Raw genomic sequence first — 17,025 nt, forward strand, 5'->3', positions numbered from 1 at the left:
AATCTCAAAAACTAAAGGAAATTATTTTTTTAAAGAGTTAGGCACAGTCTGTGAACCCACTTGAAGAGGGGCTGGAGAAAGAAAGATGGCTGGGTCTTGCTGGATGCCAGTCTAGCTGAAAACCAGTGACCTCGAGGTTTAGCTAGAGATTCTGTCTGTGTTATAAATATTAAACAATATATATGTTCAAGCAATTGTACAGCACCAGGAACCTTACATAAAAAGAGCATTATGGTCATGAAGATGGAAAGAAAATCCTATAGACTTTACACATGGAGAGGTGTGGAGATAGACTTATAGACTTGACACATGGAGGAGTGTGGAGATAGACCTATAGGCTTGACACATGGAGTGGACAGTTTTATAGACTATGACACATGGAGGGGCTTGGAGATGGGACACTTAGAGTCAGTGTAGCATCTTAGACAGGATCCTGGACGTCTATCAGGAATGCAGAAACTGAGACCAGGAACTGGGCCAGTTGATCGTGTTATATCCACACTATTCCTGTCGTGTGGATAGAAACCACTTCAAGGAATACGATCCCTGTACCATCTCTGTAGCTCTTCTATGTAAATCTAAAATTCTTTCCAAGTGAAGTTTCTTCAAAGAAGGAGTTATACCAAAGGGCTAACATTGATTAGGTAGCACGCCAGTTCACTGCGCATCTTCTCTTTCTGGTGCATGAGCATCAGCTCCCTGAGAGGATGAGGCCATGTATGCCAGTGGCACAGTTCAACAGGGACACAACATTTTAAGAAATAAACGGTGACACTTCTTCTAGTATCAGAATAAAAAAAAATCAAAGTTTGTAGGTGAAGAAAGTGTTTTATATGGAACACTCAAGTCTTCATGTTAGTAATAAGACAGTCATAAAATAGTGTTTAATCTTTATCATGGCAAAAGAGACCCACAGAAGTCAGAGGGAAGACCTTACGGTTGGCGTTCATCTACATGATACCGAGAATCTTGACATGGTCAGTCATGGTGTGCCAGAAGGGCACCTCAGGGCTTCTGGACAAAATGTGTGCATGCTGCTTCAAACTTTGTAGGCTCAATTCGTCACATTCATGACACTGTGGCTACTCTGGGAGGTTTGGTTGGAACCATCCAGGTGTCTTATTTTACCAGGAAAATTTACTGATATTTCTTCTTATATGCTGATGAGAGAAACTCTGAAATAGGAACCCAGGAAGTTCCCCTAAGTATTTAAAAAACAAAACAAAACAAACAACAAAAAAAAAAAACAAAAGCAAAAAAAACAAGGTCTTGGGATTGGAAGCTCAGGGATCCAAACCCAAGAGAAAATGAGCTGTTTGTGTTGGGGGAAAAAATTAAAATGTGTTTGACCTAATAATTCAATGTAAAAATAAGTTGATTTATAGAAACACCTAAAAACCTGTGACTGTTAATGAGAAAGTTGCAGCTGGAGTCTCTAAGCGTGAGATGAGTCAATGAGCATGAAAAATAGAACCAGAGACACATGTGACATTCAAATTAAATGTCACAGGGCACGTGGCAGGATGCCAGGAGTTACTGTGGATGGAGCACTGATCTTCACATTGGGACATGGCTTGATGATCAGCAAGGAGAAGGAGGCCTGCCACCTCTAAAAGCTAAGTCAAAAGACTATAGAGTAAGTATAGCCAGTGTCCACCCCTGAACAGTGTTCACAGGACATTCCTATGCATGAGCTGATTTCCCCTCCAACGGAGGCCGAGAAGTAGATGGAGCGCGTTACCTACCAGGTCTAGGTAAACCTGGCTCTGCCTCCCATTCAGCTATACTACATTCTACCTGGAGCTCAGGATGAGTCAGGATTTACAGCTGGGGCACTGTGGTAGTGGGGTCTCAAGGTGTCTAAGGCAATGAAGTATTCCCTCTATGGCCTCACCCCTGAAGAACACAGAAGCACCCCTAATGAGTTGCTCTCACCTGGCTGGCAGAACTGTGATATTTAAAATCACCAGCTTCACAGGGTCTGGACTCTTCTGCCAGCTGAACCTAGAGCGTGTATGTGATTGAGTTAATAATTAAGGTTGGAACATGCACCCTAAACGTGGGCGCACCATTCTATGGAATGGGGTGCTAGGCTGAACAAAACAGAGAAAATGAGTTGAGCACCAGTGTTTGTTGACTGCTTCCCTGACTGGGGAGGTCATGGGACCAGCTGCCTTACCTTTCTACCATGATAGAATCAATTCCTTCTTAAACCAGCAGCCCAAATAAGCCTCCACTCCCTGAAGTTGTTTTGTTTTGTTTTTAATATTTCATCATGAGAATGAGAAAAGTAACATTAGAACATTCTAAGTTCAAGTTCTTTTCTCCATTTGTCTATGAGTCAGAAGCATCACAGAACTGCATGTTGCTTCGGACGTCCTAACAGAGGCCATTCTGAGTATGACACTCAGACCAGTATGATTTCAACCCAACTCCTCTGTATTCCAGACTCACAAACCTCGGCATGCCTCTGAGGTGAGAAAACTTAGCTGATTTCTGGCATGGCATTCACCTTAGTTAACATTGTCCTGGGGTAGAGCAGTCTGCAAAGCTGCAGTTGAAACATTGTAAAAGCGCTTTGCTTCCAGCCTGGTTTTATGGTAATGAAAATTCACAGCAACTCTGAACCCCCACCTAGCACTTGTGTTGCAGCGGGAAGAGGAAGTGCCTGGCAACCTGCTAATGTTTGACACAGTAACTGAAAGGTGGGAGGAGCTACTGTGGGGAAGAAAGAGCATAGGCTTTGCCCGATAGGAAAGATCACAGCAGAAGACCTAGGCTGCTCCTAACTTGAAGGCATTCATAATCATGGGGAAGGCGTTGCTGAAAATAGGCCTCAAATCAGATTTGTGCCTGAGGTCACCTGAGTCTGTCCCACGATGTTAACACGATGATAAATCTCCCCCAAGATGTTATTTCATATTGCCATATTTCTGGAATGGAGTCCTCATTGCTTGCTGAGGCCACACACAAGTGCCTTACAAGCCACGAGCTGGTGACCGTACACTGGTCCTTCCCTCTCAATTATTCTTCAGATGGTTCAGCAGGGTCTGAGATATCCACATAGTGGTAACTGAAAAAGTCAGGAATAGGACTAGAAACACTAAGTGTTTGATATCTATGGCCTTTGTGTGAATTATGCCCTGGCCCCATGAAGCTCACAGCAAGCTCTGAGGACATGGCATCATGACTCAAGGTTTAAATAAAATTCCCAAGAGACTTAATTCTATGCAAGTCACCTGAGAGCACGCAGCAATTCATATAATGTTTTTTGGCCATCACTCTCCTGATCTGATACAGTTTCTCACAGCACAATCTCAGGGCTTTGACCCAAAGACTAACACAGAACTGTTATGAAGACTAAAGATCTGCCTTCTGGCCTCATCAACAGTCAGTAACACACACTGAGCATTTAACAAAAGATGCTTGTTGTGGTTTGAATGGCGAAAGTCCTCTGCAGTCTCACGTGTTTGAACACTTGGTCTCTGGATAGCAGCACTGTTTTTGGACAGGTTCTGAAACCTTGTGGAGATAGAGCCTGACTGGAGAAACAGGTCATTTTGGGGTTTGAGGTTTCATTTCCCATCCCTATTCCATGTCTGCTTTCTGCTTCCTGATCCACCCAGACATGAACAAGCATCTCCCTTCAACAGAAGAGTGCCCAGCCACCCCTGACCCCATGCCTTCCCCCCATCGTAGACTGTACCATGAAACTTAAAAATAACCCCTATTGAGTGTCGTCTTGTTAGGTCACAGCAATAAGAAGGTCACTAACACTCCATAAACTGTGATGTTTTGTTAACTAGATTACAGCACAATCCCAAAGTGTGCACAAAGAAAAGGCAAGCAAATCCACATGAAACATGGAGAGAAATGTTCTTTAGGGCCATGGCAGGCTTCAGTGCCAGTCACAGAGAGATGGGAAACTCACTTCCACGATGCTGCTGACAGTATAGCGAGAAATGCCTTTTATCCCTAGCAAACTACAGCACTCTGTGGGGGAGAACACCGGCTGAGAACAAACGTTAAGTAAAGTAAGATGTCATCGTGTGTGCGTACCCAGATGGAGGCTCATGGGAACTGGCCAAAAGCTTGTCAAGACTTTAACATGGCTTGGAAAAACAAAAAACTCACCCACCAAATCTCTTAACTACACAGTTTTAAAATAAACTCCGACACTTCTCTTAAACTAGAGCTGTGCCTACAACAGATCTGACTTTCTGTGTATCTTACGCACTCAGCTGCCTGCAATAAACTTCACCCTTCACCAAATGCCGTATTTTTTTCCTAGGTGAGTTATCCCTACATTCTTCCAAGAGCCTGCCCATGCTCTGTGATTTGAGAAATCCTGATATTTTCCTAGAGACTTTTTCATCTGAAATTACTCGGTAGAGGCAAATGTTCTCACAGAGGGGAAACAAGCAAGAACCTGGACTTCATTTGCTTCTGCCACCCCACATATTTCAAGGATTCATAACCATTAAAAAAGAAGAAGAAGAAGAAGAAGAAGCAACCACTTTCTATTTGTGTATTGACAACAACTCAGGACAAACAAATATTTGTCAGAGTTCTTCAGCCATCCTCGGTAGACTCCCAGAAGGAAGCAGACTGCTCCAAACACAATCAAATGTCGAATTAGCCCAGAGCTCCTCTGAAGGAAGAATAAATTGTTCTCACTTCCTCAACAGCTACAGTGACCTGTGACTAACGGAATCTCTGTGGAAAGAGGCTGGAGTTCCCTCCACAGGGACTGTGCGCATCTCTGCTGCCAGAGGGGCTTTGTGTTAAGGCTTCCCTTGCTGCCGTGAGTGTTCACAGACACCCAGCAATGTGCAAAGACAGGGAACTTCCACCTCGAGTCCCCTGTTGGAGGGGTGTTTTTAGTCAGAATAATGAAGGAACTCTCTACTCAACAAATAGCTAATGCCTTCCATGACACATTCACACCTCTCTCCCTCCTTCCCTCCCTTCTCCTAGTTGCTTGTAGCAACTATTTCTGGCATGATGAAGCATTCACACTAAAAATTTGTTTGAAAAGATCCCAGGAAGGGAAAGAGGGAGGTAGGAAGAAAGGAGGGAGGGAGAGAGGGAGGGAGGGAGGGGGGGAGGGAGGGAGGGAGGGAGGGAGGGAGGGAGGGAGGGAGGGAGAAAAAAGAGGGAAAAGATGGCAGCAACTTCTACCTTTGGGTTTTAAGATTGAATCCAGAGATCGAGCACTTCTACTCCTTTGTCATATATATATATACATATACATATGAACTTATTGAAGGTGAAAAAGAGCAATTCAAGCAATTAGTTAGCTTCAGAGTAAGATCAGTCAGGAGCAAAAGCAAACAAGCCCCAGGTCACCACTGTCGCAACCCCAGAGCACAGTGCTCACCCTGGCCCTTTCATTTTCTCTGCTGTGTCTTGTGGCCTCTGTGCTCCTTATGGTATCTCCAAGTTCTAGGGATGGCTAGAACATCTCAGAAACTCTGCATCTGAATCTAGTACCTCTTCCTGCCCTTTGAACCTTCCTATAAGACCCTCCCCCAACAAGCCCTTTCCAGAAGAGCCCTGCAAACACTAAGTCTTCTCCATGAGTAGGTTCAGAATCATTCTTGAGTTACAGTTTTGAGTGCGAGATGTCTCCACGGGCTCTCGTGTTTGAACCTGTGATCCCCACCAGGAGGTTTGGGGAGGTTGTGGGACCTTTACAGGGTGAACCACTTGTAATGGGTTTAGGCTATAACTGACCCTATTTCTGGCCCAAGCTTTCAGCTTTCTGGTCTACCAAGATATGATCAAGCACCTTCATATTCCTATTGCCACAGCAGAGAGCCACTCCCAACACCATGAATAACACCACAAACACCACCACAACAACTTCTCAGCCGCTGAGAACCAAAATGAAACCTTCCTCCCCTAAGTAGTCTCTTACAGCTGACTCATCACAGATAAGAAGCTAGCGCAGAGACCTTCTCCAGCCTTGTCTCCCTCCTTCCCTCCCTGGGCTCAGCAAGGGGAATGGCTCTCCAAGTCAAGCTGTCTGTCTTCTAGAAAGAGGTAAGCATCTGCCTGCATGGCCTCCCCAGGCACCAGGCAAACACAGCCACATCCTCACAGCTCTGTGCTGAACAGCTGGGACGAAGCCAGGAAAACGATCAAACATTAATAATGAATTTGCTTTGACAGCAGCTTCTTTTTTCTCTTTTCTGCTATTCACAGTCCGTCACCTTAAGTACCAGCAAATAGCTCACAGCATTGCCGAGAGAACTCCACACGGAAGAGGATCTAGTGGAGGAGAAAGGCAAAGGGCTTTCCAGGCAGATGAAGTGGTGGGTGGCACGGTTGACGGACATACCCCACCATGAAGAGATTATCTTGCAAGGCCTCCCCAGTGGTTGTCTGATGCCTAATATGCATAGGCAGCTGAGCTGTCCCTCTGCAAGACAGCCATGTCCCAAGGTGACCGAGAAGAAGAAATGGCAGATTGCAGGACAGGTTCTGGTGGATAAAGAGCAGTGGGCAGAGAGTGGAGCAAGCCATTGCAGACACCAGAGACGTGGGGAATGGTCAGGGAATCTGCAACTTCTTGGTTCTTGACAGATACACCAAGTGTCAGATGACAGGTTGATGTGAGGCCATGCTATCTCAGTGTTGGGCATCCATCTCAATGGGGTCACTGTCACACACCTTCCTTGCTTCTGTGGATCTGCCAAATTCTTAGCTGGAGCTTGGTTCCCTGATGTAATTTTAAGGTACTCATGTACCCCAATTTGAAATCATCCCCATACTCTTATGAGTGGCTCCCTTTCTGTTCCTGGGAATAAATTACTTACGTCTGCGTTGCAGGGTGGTGCCTGACAGATTGTGTGTGGTTTTATGAACCCACCAGCCTGTTTCCTTCCTTCTCCACAAAATGGAGTCAAGAGCTGCTTGGGAAATGGAGTGTCCTAGGTCACAGCACAGACTAGAGAACCACTGTCCATACCTCACTGGCTGGGAGGCGGTAGAGGTCCATCACTTTACAACAGATCTAGTGCATGCTGGGAAGGGGCAGGTGGAATCTCGGACCTCAGAGATGTGCTCCAGGCCCCATCTGTCATCGTCTTAAACACAAGAGGAGGCCCTGTGAGTGAGTCCTCAGTGGGGCACCGTCCTGTAGCCTCTGCTTTATGATGGCCACAGCACCCAATTCATCCAATCATGAATCCCTGTCATGTTCTCATTCCGCATCCGCCCAGTGTCATAGCTTCACCTTGATGACAACCCCTCCCCTTTCCTCATCTCAATTCATGTGATTGCCAGCAGAGATGACCTGTGCCTACGTCATGGGGTGTAGTTGTCATTCCTGTCCACTAAGCACAGTGAGTCCTTCAAGACATGCTGACAAAATTACAGCTGCACAGGTCCTCAAAGGACAAACGAGACTGTCACTGATAGCATTAGAGGGGGCGCTTTTTCTCTAATAGATGTGAGCATGAGTAGAACTTCCCCTTTCCCTTAAGGAAGTCTGAAGTGAAGTCAAGACTGCCACCAGGAAGGTCACAAAACCATCTTGATGACTCAATTTGGTCCCCAAGTGTGGGATGCATGCAGGTACCTTAACCCATAAACTTGTTCTTAATATGAGATACCAGTTTCCCTTGTGTCTTAGTTAAGGTTTTACTGTTGTGGACAGACCAAGGCAAGTCTTATAAAGAACAACATTTAATTGAGGCTGGCTTATAGGTTCAGAGGTTCAGTCCATTATCATCAAGGCAGGAGCATGGAAGCATCCAGACAGGCATGGTTCAGGAGGAGCTGAGAATTCTACATCTTCATCTGAAAGCTGCTAGTGGAAGACTTGACAGGCAGCTGCTAGTGGAAGACTTGACAGGCCGCTAGGATGAGGGTCTTAAAGCCCATGCCCACAGTGACATATCTACTCCAACAAGGCCATACCTACTCCAACAGGGTCACACCTTCTGATAGTGCCACTCCCTGGGCAGGGCATGTACAAACCATCACACCTTGCTTCCTTTAGTCCCAGTTATTTTGTGCTTCTACAAACATTGATAATAAGTATTCTGGAAGGAGGTAAAGCCATGGGTAAGGAGAGTCAAGTTCTAAGATGCTGCTGGCCCACATCTTAGCCCATTGCTCCCACCTCAACTCAACCTAACCCACCCCCTGTAACCAAGCCTGCCACTGAACCTCAGGTTACACCTCCTTAAAACCCCAATGCCCTCAGAATTCAGGACATTAAAAGCAGTTTCATGTGTAGTGCAGACTGGATGATGAACCATAGAAGAGTGCCCACTCAACAATATGTTTGCAAAGAAATGTGAACCGTCATGTGGAGTATTGAGATTAAAATAAGGACAAGGCAGTGCCAGTCCAAAAGTGCCCATGATCCTATCCCAGCAGGAAATATTCCAGACCCCAGCCAACTCACGGGAAACTCCAGTGGTTCTATTCTTCCACACTTCTTCATACTTCTGCTCCCGAGTGTAATCCTCTGCGCATTTTGTAGCTCTGTCTCCATTTGTGGCACAGAGAAATAGCAGCAGTTGGTACCTTAAATGTGTGTGAATTACATAAAAGGCAATCCTGATTAGAGCTGAAGGTTTTAATTAAATGAGCAATTAGCCTTGAGCATGGATGTTTATACAAAAGGAAAATCAGCTAATTAATTTGGATAATGACTTGCTCCTGTGAACATGAGCCTGCCCGGGGCTTAGTATGGCACTGGGGTGTTTGCACAACTGGGGGAAGTAACAGCTGGGGTCAGGTTGGGGTCCTATAAGGAAAAACTCACATGTGATTACTAAGTGGCCCTGGTTTCCCCCCCCCCCACCCCCGCCTTCACCAATGCACAGTGCCTGACCAGCTGTCTAGATCTCCACTGTAGGCTCAGGACCTCTCCCTGCAGGCACATCTGATGCTGGAGCTGTGTGGACTCAGTCACCAAGAGAAAACTGGCACTCGGAGGTGAGGTGACTGTGGTGGCCACTGTTAATTGTCAACCTGACAGAACCTTGGATCACCTGGGGCATGGGTGCCTGGACATGGCTGTGGAGCTATCTTGCTTGGGTTAATTGAGGTGGAAAGACTCGTCCACTGTGGATGGGGCCATCCCCTGGCTGAGCTTTTAGACTGTATGGAAAGACTGAACTCTGAACACCAACATTCATCCCTCTCTGCTTCCAGACTAAGGATACAAAGTGACCAACTGCTTCTAGCTCTTGCTGCTTCTGTCTCCCCACTACCAGAAACTAGAAGCTGTGAGCTCAAATAAACCCCCTTTTCTCTAAGTTGCTTTTGTTGGGGTTATTTTATCACAGCAATGTGAAAAGATACTAAGATGCTATCCAACTTGTCAGCCACCACTATACTCACAGATGTGAAGATGTTGGCTTGCTACAATGTTGCTCATTCCTGCAGGGAAGTAACCAAGCCACTTTGCAATGTTTCTAGATTCGTTCCTGCTAAATCATTTAAAATTTGTAACAGAGAAGGGGATTTTGTTGGGTCTTATGCTTGTTTGTTTTGCTTGGGAGTAAAAAGCACAAGAGTGACTTATACTAATCCATGCATTCCTATTCCCACTCACTGGCACAGGAACCCTAATCACTGTTCAACTTGATCTTCCTTAACAGCAATGTTGTAGCATAGCTGAGATCAGTAGTGGCTAAAATAAAGTCCAATGTGCAGAATGTTGTCAAAAACCACTGAATGCTTAAATCAAAAGAATAATAAAAAGATACATGGAGTATGGGCATATTTAAAAATTTAGAGCTGGGACTGTAGAGGTGACGGCTCAGCAGTTAAGAGCACGCCCCGCTCTTGCAGAGGGCCTGAGTTCAGTTGCTAGTACCCACATCAGGTGGCTCACAATTGCCTATGACTACATTCTCAGAGAACATCCAACACCTCTGGTTTCTGCAGGGCACTTGCACACATGTGCACAAATATGTACACACACATATACACATAATTAAAAATAAAATCTTTCCATTTTTACTGCCTGGCAGTTGCAGGAGCTACCTAGAGGCTCCCATTGTTCTTAGTCCCCATTCCCTTCCTCAGCTGTTCCAAGTTAGCTGAGAGCAGCCTGCAGGTGGTCCTCCTCTGGAAAATGCACTGTGTCCCTTGTGTATCTTACAGTGTTCACTCTCCAGCCACTGTGTGTGCACAGCCCTCCTGGGCAGGCCTTTGACCTACCGTGAGAGTCAGTGCCCACCACCAGCAATCATGTATTCTAGGTCTATCATATATTTAACCCATCCTTTCATCCCAGGAGATGTGCCAGCTTCCTACTTACAGAAGACAAAGCCCAGAACAGATGAACAGCATTCCTCTTTACCAAAAACCAGGTACTGAGTTAAGACCAGGGTACAACTGATTCCAAACCAATCCATTCTACCATCCAAGTTTTTGGGGGGTTTGCTGCTTTTTAAAAGACTCTGTGTGTGTGTGTGTGTGTGTGTGTGTGTGTGTGCATGGTGTGTGTGTATGGGTGTGTGGTTGTGTGTGCACATTGTGTGCATGGTCTGTGTGTATGGGTGTGTGCATGTATGTATGTTCATGGTAAGTGTGTGGTTGTGTGTGGTACATGGTGTGTGTGTGTGTGTGTGTGTGTGTGTGTGCACTCAATTCATGTTGGTGCCAGAAGAGGGAGTCAAATCTCTTGGAATCACAGATAGTTGTGAGCCACCCACTGTGTGCTCAGAGCCCAACTCCAACCTTCTGGTATTCTCCTCTTTGGAGTTGTGAAACTAGCCTTTAATGGCTAACCCATCTCCCCAACTCTCTCCATTTGAAAACTAGTGGGAAGAGATGACTTGCCCCAAAGCTTGCTGATGTGCTGTTCCAAATAGATTCAAAGTACAAGGAGGGAGCAGCTCATTCCGCCTGGGCAGATCTGAAAAGACATCACCAAGAAACCGGGAGCAGAGGGCCCGGATCTGGAAGGGTAAGCAGATAGTTGCCGGGAAGTAAAGGAAGCCCCCCAGTTTCCTGAAGAGAGATCAAGAAACACCAAAGATGGGAGAGGAGGGCCACCACACACTAGCAACTGATACAAAGGGGAGGTAGGAGCTGTGGACATGGCTCGGAAGTGATAGTAAGGAAAAGCATGTGACAGTTAAAGAGAAATAACAGGCAGCTCCAGACTGGAAGACAGCACTGAGCTGGTGCTGTCCGCCATTGTCGTGGAATGTCACTGTTGTCTACATTAGACAAGAGCTCTGCAGTCAGAGCAACCTTTCAGAAGCAAATGTGGGATAAGCGTTATTCCACTGCATAACACTGGTTTTGAACTTCACTGTGAACTTCTCCATACAGATGCTTCCGTTCTAGTGTGCCCAAGGCAGAGCCTGTCTAAGGCCTGTGGCCCAGCACAGAGCTGAGTGTCAGGGTGGTGGTTCCAAAATTGAAGAGGAGATTGAAATCCTAGGTGTACTGGCTGGTTTTGTGTGTTAACTTGGCACAGGCTGGAGTTATCACAGAGAAAGGAGCCTCCCTTGAGGAAATGCCTCCATGAGATCCAGCTGTAAGGTATTTTCTCAATTAGTGATCAAAGGTGGGAGGGACCATTGTGGGTGGTGCCATCACTGGGCTGGTAGTCCTGGGTTCTATAAGAAAGCAAGCTGAGCAAGCCAGGGGAAGCAAGTCACATCCCCCCATGGCCTCTGCATCAGCTCCTGCTTCCTGACCTGCTTGAGTTCCAGTCCTGACTTCCTTTGGTGATGAACAGCAATGTGGAAGAGTAAGCTGAATAAACCCTTTCCTCCCCAACTTGCTTCTTGGTCATGATGTTTTGTGCAGAAATAGAAACCCCAACTAGGACATTGTGTCTCCTTTTAAAGAACAGCTAAGTGATGTTAATGGTCTCACGCCATTCAAAATTTCCCAGTATTCCCTCTTCCTAGAAGCTAAAGCACTCTGGGAAAGTGAATGGCTCTCCTTGTCCTTGAGCACACATGGAAACTCTGCCCTCAGAACGCCGGAGTGAGACCCTCTGGGATAAAGGGGCAGTGAGGAGGGGGAGGGGAAAGACATGATGGTAACTGCTGTTTAAGGGCATCGTGTCCTTGGTGATTTGTTCTTCTGGGATAACCATGGGCTGCCCACTTCTAGTTAAAGGGTCCACTAACCAGTTCTGACAGATCCTGGCTCAATGTTGAAATAGGGGGAGGTACCACACTGGGGCAAACTCCAGCAGTAGAAGATGTCCTAGTCACATGGGGCTGAACGGAAATGGGAGTCAAAGACATCATGAATAAAAACCACAGGATTCCTGGATCTGTTGGCCAGCCAGGCTAGCCCAAAAAGTGACTTTTATGCCAAAATTCAAGGTGAATTGCACCTCACTGCAACTTGACCTCTTACTTCTACTTGCTTCCACGTACATATACAAACATACTACATGCATGTACATAGGACCAGTACAGAGAGAGAGAGAGAGAGAGAGGAGACCCACAGTACCATCTGTCAATGTCCTTTGTCCACGCAGGCTGGCAAAGCCAAGGCCATTGACTCCTGGCTCCAGGTCTACCCTGTCCTCCAAGCTCAGCTCTGACACCCAGGCTCTTAGGGTATCTTTGTTTCCTATAGTGGAATGTTGACACAGCATCCTTCAAAATTCCCCCCAAATAATTACACACAGAGTAATCACACCGGAATTGCCTAAATGACATCAATCTCAATGTTATAAAATGCTTTATTTTCAAATTCCCTAAATATGACTCCACCTGTTTGTATATCACTTGTGAGCTTTTGTGTGTCCTTTTCACAGTACAGTCCCTGCTAATTAAGCCTAATAAGCCTTCCAGGGATCTGGGCCTAGGCTTTGGGGTTAATGCTTTATATGGAAGACCACAAGAGTGGCCCTGTGCTTGGGGCAATGGAATGGCCTGTTGTCTTTGGAGTAAGAATGTCAACATTAGTATGCCCATGTGACACAGTGGTCATGTGACACAGCAGCTCACTCAGTCTCCCTGACAACTCCATGGTGCCAGTGGCTGGGGAAACCACTGTAGACACCTTAGCAGAGAGTAGAAGACAGCAAAAGATGGCGACCGAATGAAGACATCATTTAGTTCTAATGAGCTAGCGGCAAGGGAGTCTGAGAACAGACACCACAGAGAGATGCCGTGGAAGAGTGAGAGGAGGGACGGCAGGGAAGAGGAGGGGCCTGTGGGTAAGAGGAATAGTACAGAGTGTGGAGACAGAGGAAGAGAGAGAGGCTGTGGGAGGGATGTAAGATGCTAGCTGGTGAGATGTGACCACTGTGTGAGAGCTTCTGTGTTAAAGGGCTGGGGCCTGAGACTAGGGACCTAACACCCTTAGACCACAGCTTTGAAGAACCTTTGATGACCGGGGACTGAGACTTGAGACCCAGCACTGCTGTGCATCAGGAACAGCCCTGAGGATGAGCACTCAAGAGTTTTATAATACTCCCACCACATCCCCACATCTTAGGTCTCCTTCAGCAAGGTTTAAACCGATTTCCGATTTCCGATTTCCTTCTTCGTCCCCTGTTTTCCTGGCCACAGCAGACAGCTTTATGTCTCTGTTCAGAGTCTGTCTTTGCAGAAAGCTCTTCCTCCCTCCCACCTTCACATTCCTTCAGGAGAACGTTAAGCCCCACACAGAACAAGACTGTCCGCTCCTAAGTGGCCATAGAAAGGTCCAGGCCATTCGGTTCCCACACATGAAGCCCTCTCAGCCTCTGTGCAGTTAGTTTTACTATCTGACATTAAAAGAAAATAATAATGTTTCTCCATGTGTATCGTCCCCCGAAACTCATGACAAAGTGGCTTCGTGTACAAATAGGACCGTTGAGGGATCATGTTGTTCCTTCCAGCATCCATAAAAGCTCAGAAGCATGGCATAACCACCCGCTGTTCTCTTCTGTCTCAATAATTCATTATGGTATTAATAGGCCAACATTCCCTGCAAGTGCTCGGTAAAATGCAGACAGAGTTCAAGTTCCTCTCAAAAATTCCCTCAAGCTGGGAGAAAAATCACGGCCAACTTCCTCGGTGAAGCCGGATTCCCCCCCATTCCACTCACTTTTCAACCAGAAGCTTCTGTGCGGCTTAAAGTCACTTCGTTTTCAGTGGGTGAGTCCTCTGTGGACTCCAGTGCTGGGAAGATGTTCTATAGAGGCAAGGCTGCCTCACAAGTAAAGCAAGGTGTGGTCGCTGTTGCCTATAATCCCAACACCCAAGAGGCTGAGACAGGAGGATAGCTGTGTATTTGAGTCCAGCCTGTGGTACATAGTGAGTTCCAGGTCAGCCTTGGCTACTGCCTCAGACCTTGTCTCAAAAAGCCAAAGAGTTGAGAGGAGATCCGTTGCCTTCTGTCCTCCTCACAAATGGAGGGTCTCTCGGTAGTCATGGCAATGTGAGATGAGGCTCTCTCGGTAGTCATGGCAATGTGAGATGAGGCTCTCTCGGTAGTCATGGCCATGTGAGATGAGACTGAGGTACTTGGACCTGGAAAAATTCTGAAGCAGGAATTTCCCCCAATGAAGAACTGAGCATGTGTGGCCTCTTCCATCTCAATGGCTTTACATAATGGTCACATTACTCTGTCAGCTTGATTGGACTACAGTATCTAGATATTTGACCAACTTCCTGGGTGCTTCTGTGAGGTACTGCTTAGATGAGTCATGATTTACGTATACAGACTCTGATGAAAACAAATGACTTTCCATGGCTGGATGGGCCTCACCTAATTGGCTGAGTTCTGCCTGCCGATGGTCTTTAGACTTGAGCTAAGAACACAGGCTCTTCCCTGGGTCTCCAACTTGCTTGTTCACCTAGTAGTTTATAGACTCACAATCCTTTAGAACAGTGGAAAGCAGTGTTCTTGAAATAAATAGAAGTGTGTGTTAGGGGTGCAGAATGTACCACACAGCTTGGTACTGCCACCCTAGACAACCCCATCTTATACATTTGACCATCCACACCTCAGGACTACCTCCTGGGACAGCACAGCATCTTTGTCAGCAATAACGATACATCCCAGTCTTGTGTGTGGACCAGAGGATACTTACTGTTGAGTGTATAATTTGTATCCCATTAATGTCATTCATGTCCCATGAGCCCTTGGCCAGGGCTCTCATGCTACCTGGAGCCCATCTTCCATTTTATAGATTCCATGTTGAGCAATCCTGTGCACTAGTAACTTCCTGGGAAGGTGACTTATTCATTCTCTTCTATACTCCAGCCATTCCCAGTCTTTGAAAGAGCCTGAGAAGATCCAGAGAGCCTGCAAGTCAAGCCCACTGCTAGACACTCAGAGAATGTAGTTCATAGCTGGATCTGCAAGGGGAAGCACTCAACAGCTCTGCCACAGATACCTACCTGAGAGGAAGGCAGCTCACAGCACAGATGTGCACTTACACACAAACACACACGCATGCATGTGCATACACACACATGCATCTACATACAAACACACACAAAACACACACACAAACACACATAGACACATACATAGCATACACACACATACAGATACACAGAGACACACACATATAGACACACACACACATACACACACACACACACACACACACACACACACTCAAATATTTGAATATTTGATCCTTGATAGGTGGCACTGTTTTAGATGCAAGGCCTTCCTGCAGGAAGTACATCACTGGGAATAGGCTCTGAGAGTTCACAGCCTTGAGGATTTTGGGCAGTGGGGAGAGCAGGGATGAGATCTCTCAGCTTTCTGCTTCCGTTTCCATGCCTACCACTTGCTGCTGAGTTTCTCTGGCATCGTGTATTCACATCCTTCTGGAACGGTAACAGCAGATGAAGTCTCCATTCTGTAAGTTGTCTTTGCCGTTGGATTTTATGTCAGTAACCCAACAACTAATGCCCTTAGAAGCCATCACAATGGCTGGCATTGTCATAGTAGGTCTGTAAGTTGTCCTCCTTCCAGTGGATTTGGGCCATGCCTGATCTAGTCCTGCCAGCATCCTCAGAGGTTCATGTGTGTGGGTTCCCACCTTCCTGGGGGTGGGGGTTAGTCTCTGCAGCATTGCAATAAAGAAAGCAGATAAACAATGGATACCTGAAGATTCGAATCATCCGATTTCTTTTTCTCCCAAGTCTGACCACCAACAAAAACAAGCTATACAACTCCGTTTAGCAAAATTATCACCAAGGGCACCATTAGGACAAAGTGCCCTAAGAAAGTGTGTTAGGGGGAAAGGATGTACTACACAGCTCATTGGTACTGCCACTGTAGACAAACCCCATCTTATACACTTGACCATTCACACCTCAGGACTACCTCCTGAGACAGCACAACATCTTTGTCAGCAATAGCAATACATTCCAGCCTTGGATACACTCCCAGATCTCCAGCTCCAACCCTGACCCAGGGAGGTTGCTCCAGTAGCCCAGCACCTTCCCATCTAGGTCCACAGGCATTGTAATGTTGATCTATCAAAGCACCAGGTAGTGTAGCAGGCTAGTGATGGGTGGATGTAGCCTATCTGCTGGGACACTTTCAATGATACAGTCCATATTCCTAATAACAGTTCTAGTATTTGGAGGCCCCTTCAGCATTTTACACTGAGTTGTTTGCTCAACAGTGCTCATGATTACCTCAGAGGTCATTCCAAAATTATATATGCTGGTTATCTTGACTGCCAATGTGGTGGGTCCAGAATCCCCTTCAAGACAAACCTCTGGGCCAGAGACATTTAAATGAGATGGGAAGCCTTGCTCTAAATGTGAATGAAACCATCTCTGGCCTGAGAGTCGAGATTGAGTAACATGGAGAGAGTAAGCTGAACTGCAGCATCTGTCTCTCTCTGCTTCCTGACACCAGCCACCTCATGCTGCTTCTGCTTGTGAGGTACTGTGCCATTAAACCATGACCAAAACAAGCCCTTCTTCTCCCAGGATGCATCTGTCCAACATCTTGCCACAGCAGTGATGAACAGACAGCAGAGTCAGAGTATCATTTTATAATGCCTTTTTGGATAAGAAAAAAATCATCCTTTTTTTGTTTTGCTTTATTTGTTAA

Source organism: Mus musculus, chromosome 8, assembly GCF_000001635.26.
Source record: "Mus musculus strain C57BL/6J chromosome 8, GRCm38.p6 C57BL/6J".
NCBI lineage: Eukaryota > Metazoa > Chordata > Mammalia > Rodentia > Muridae > Mus > Mus musculus.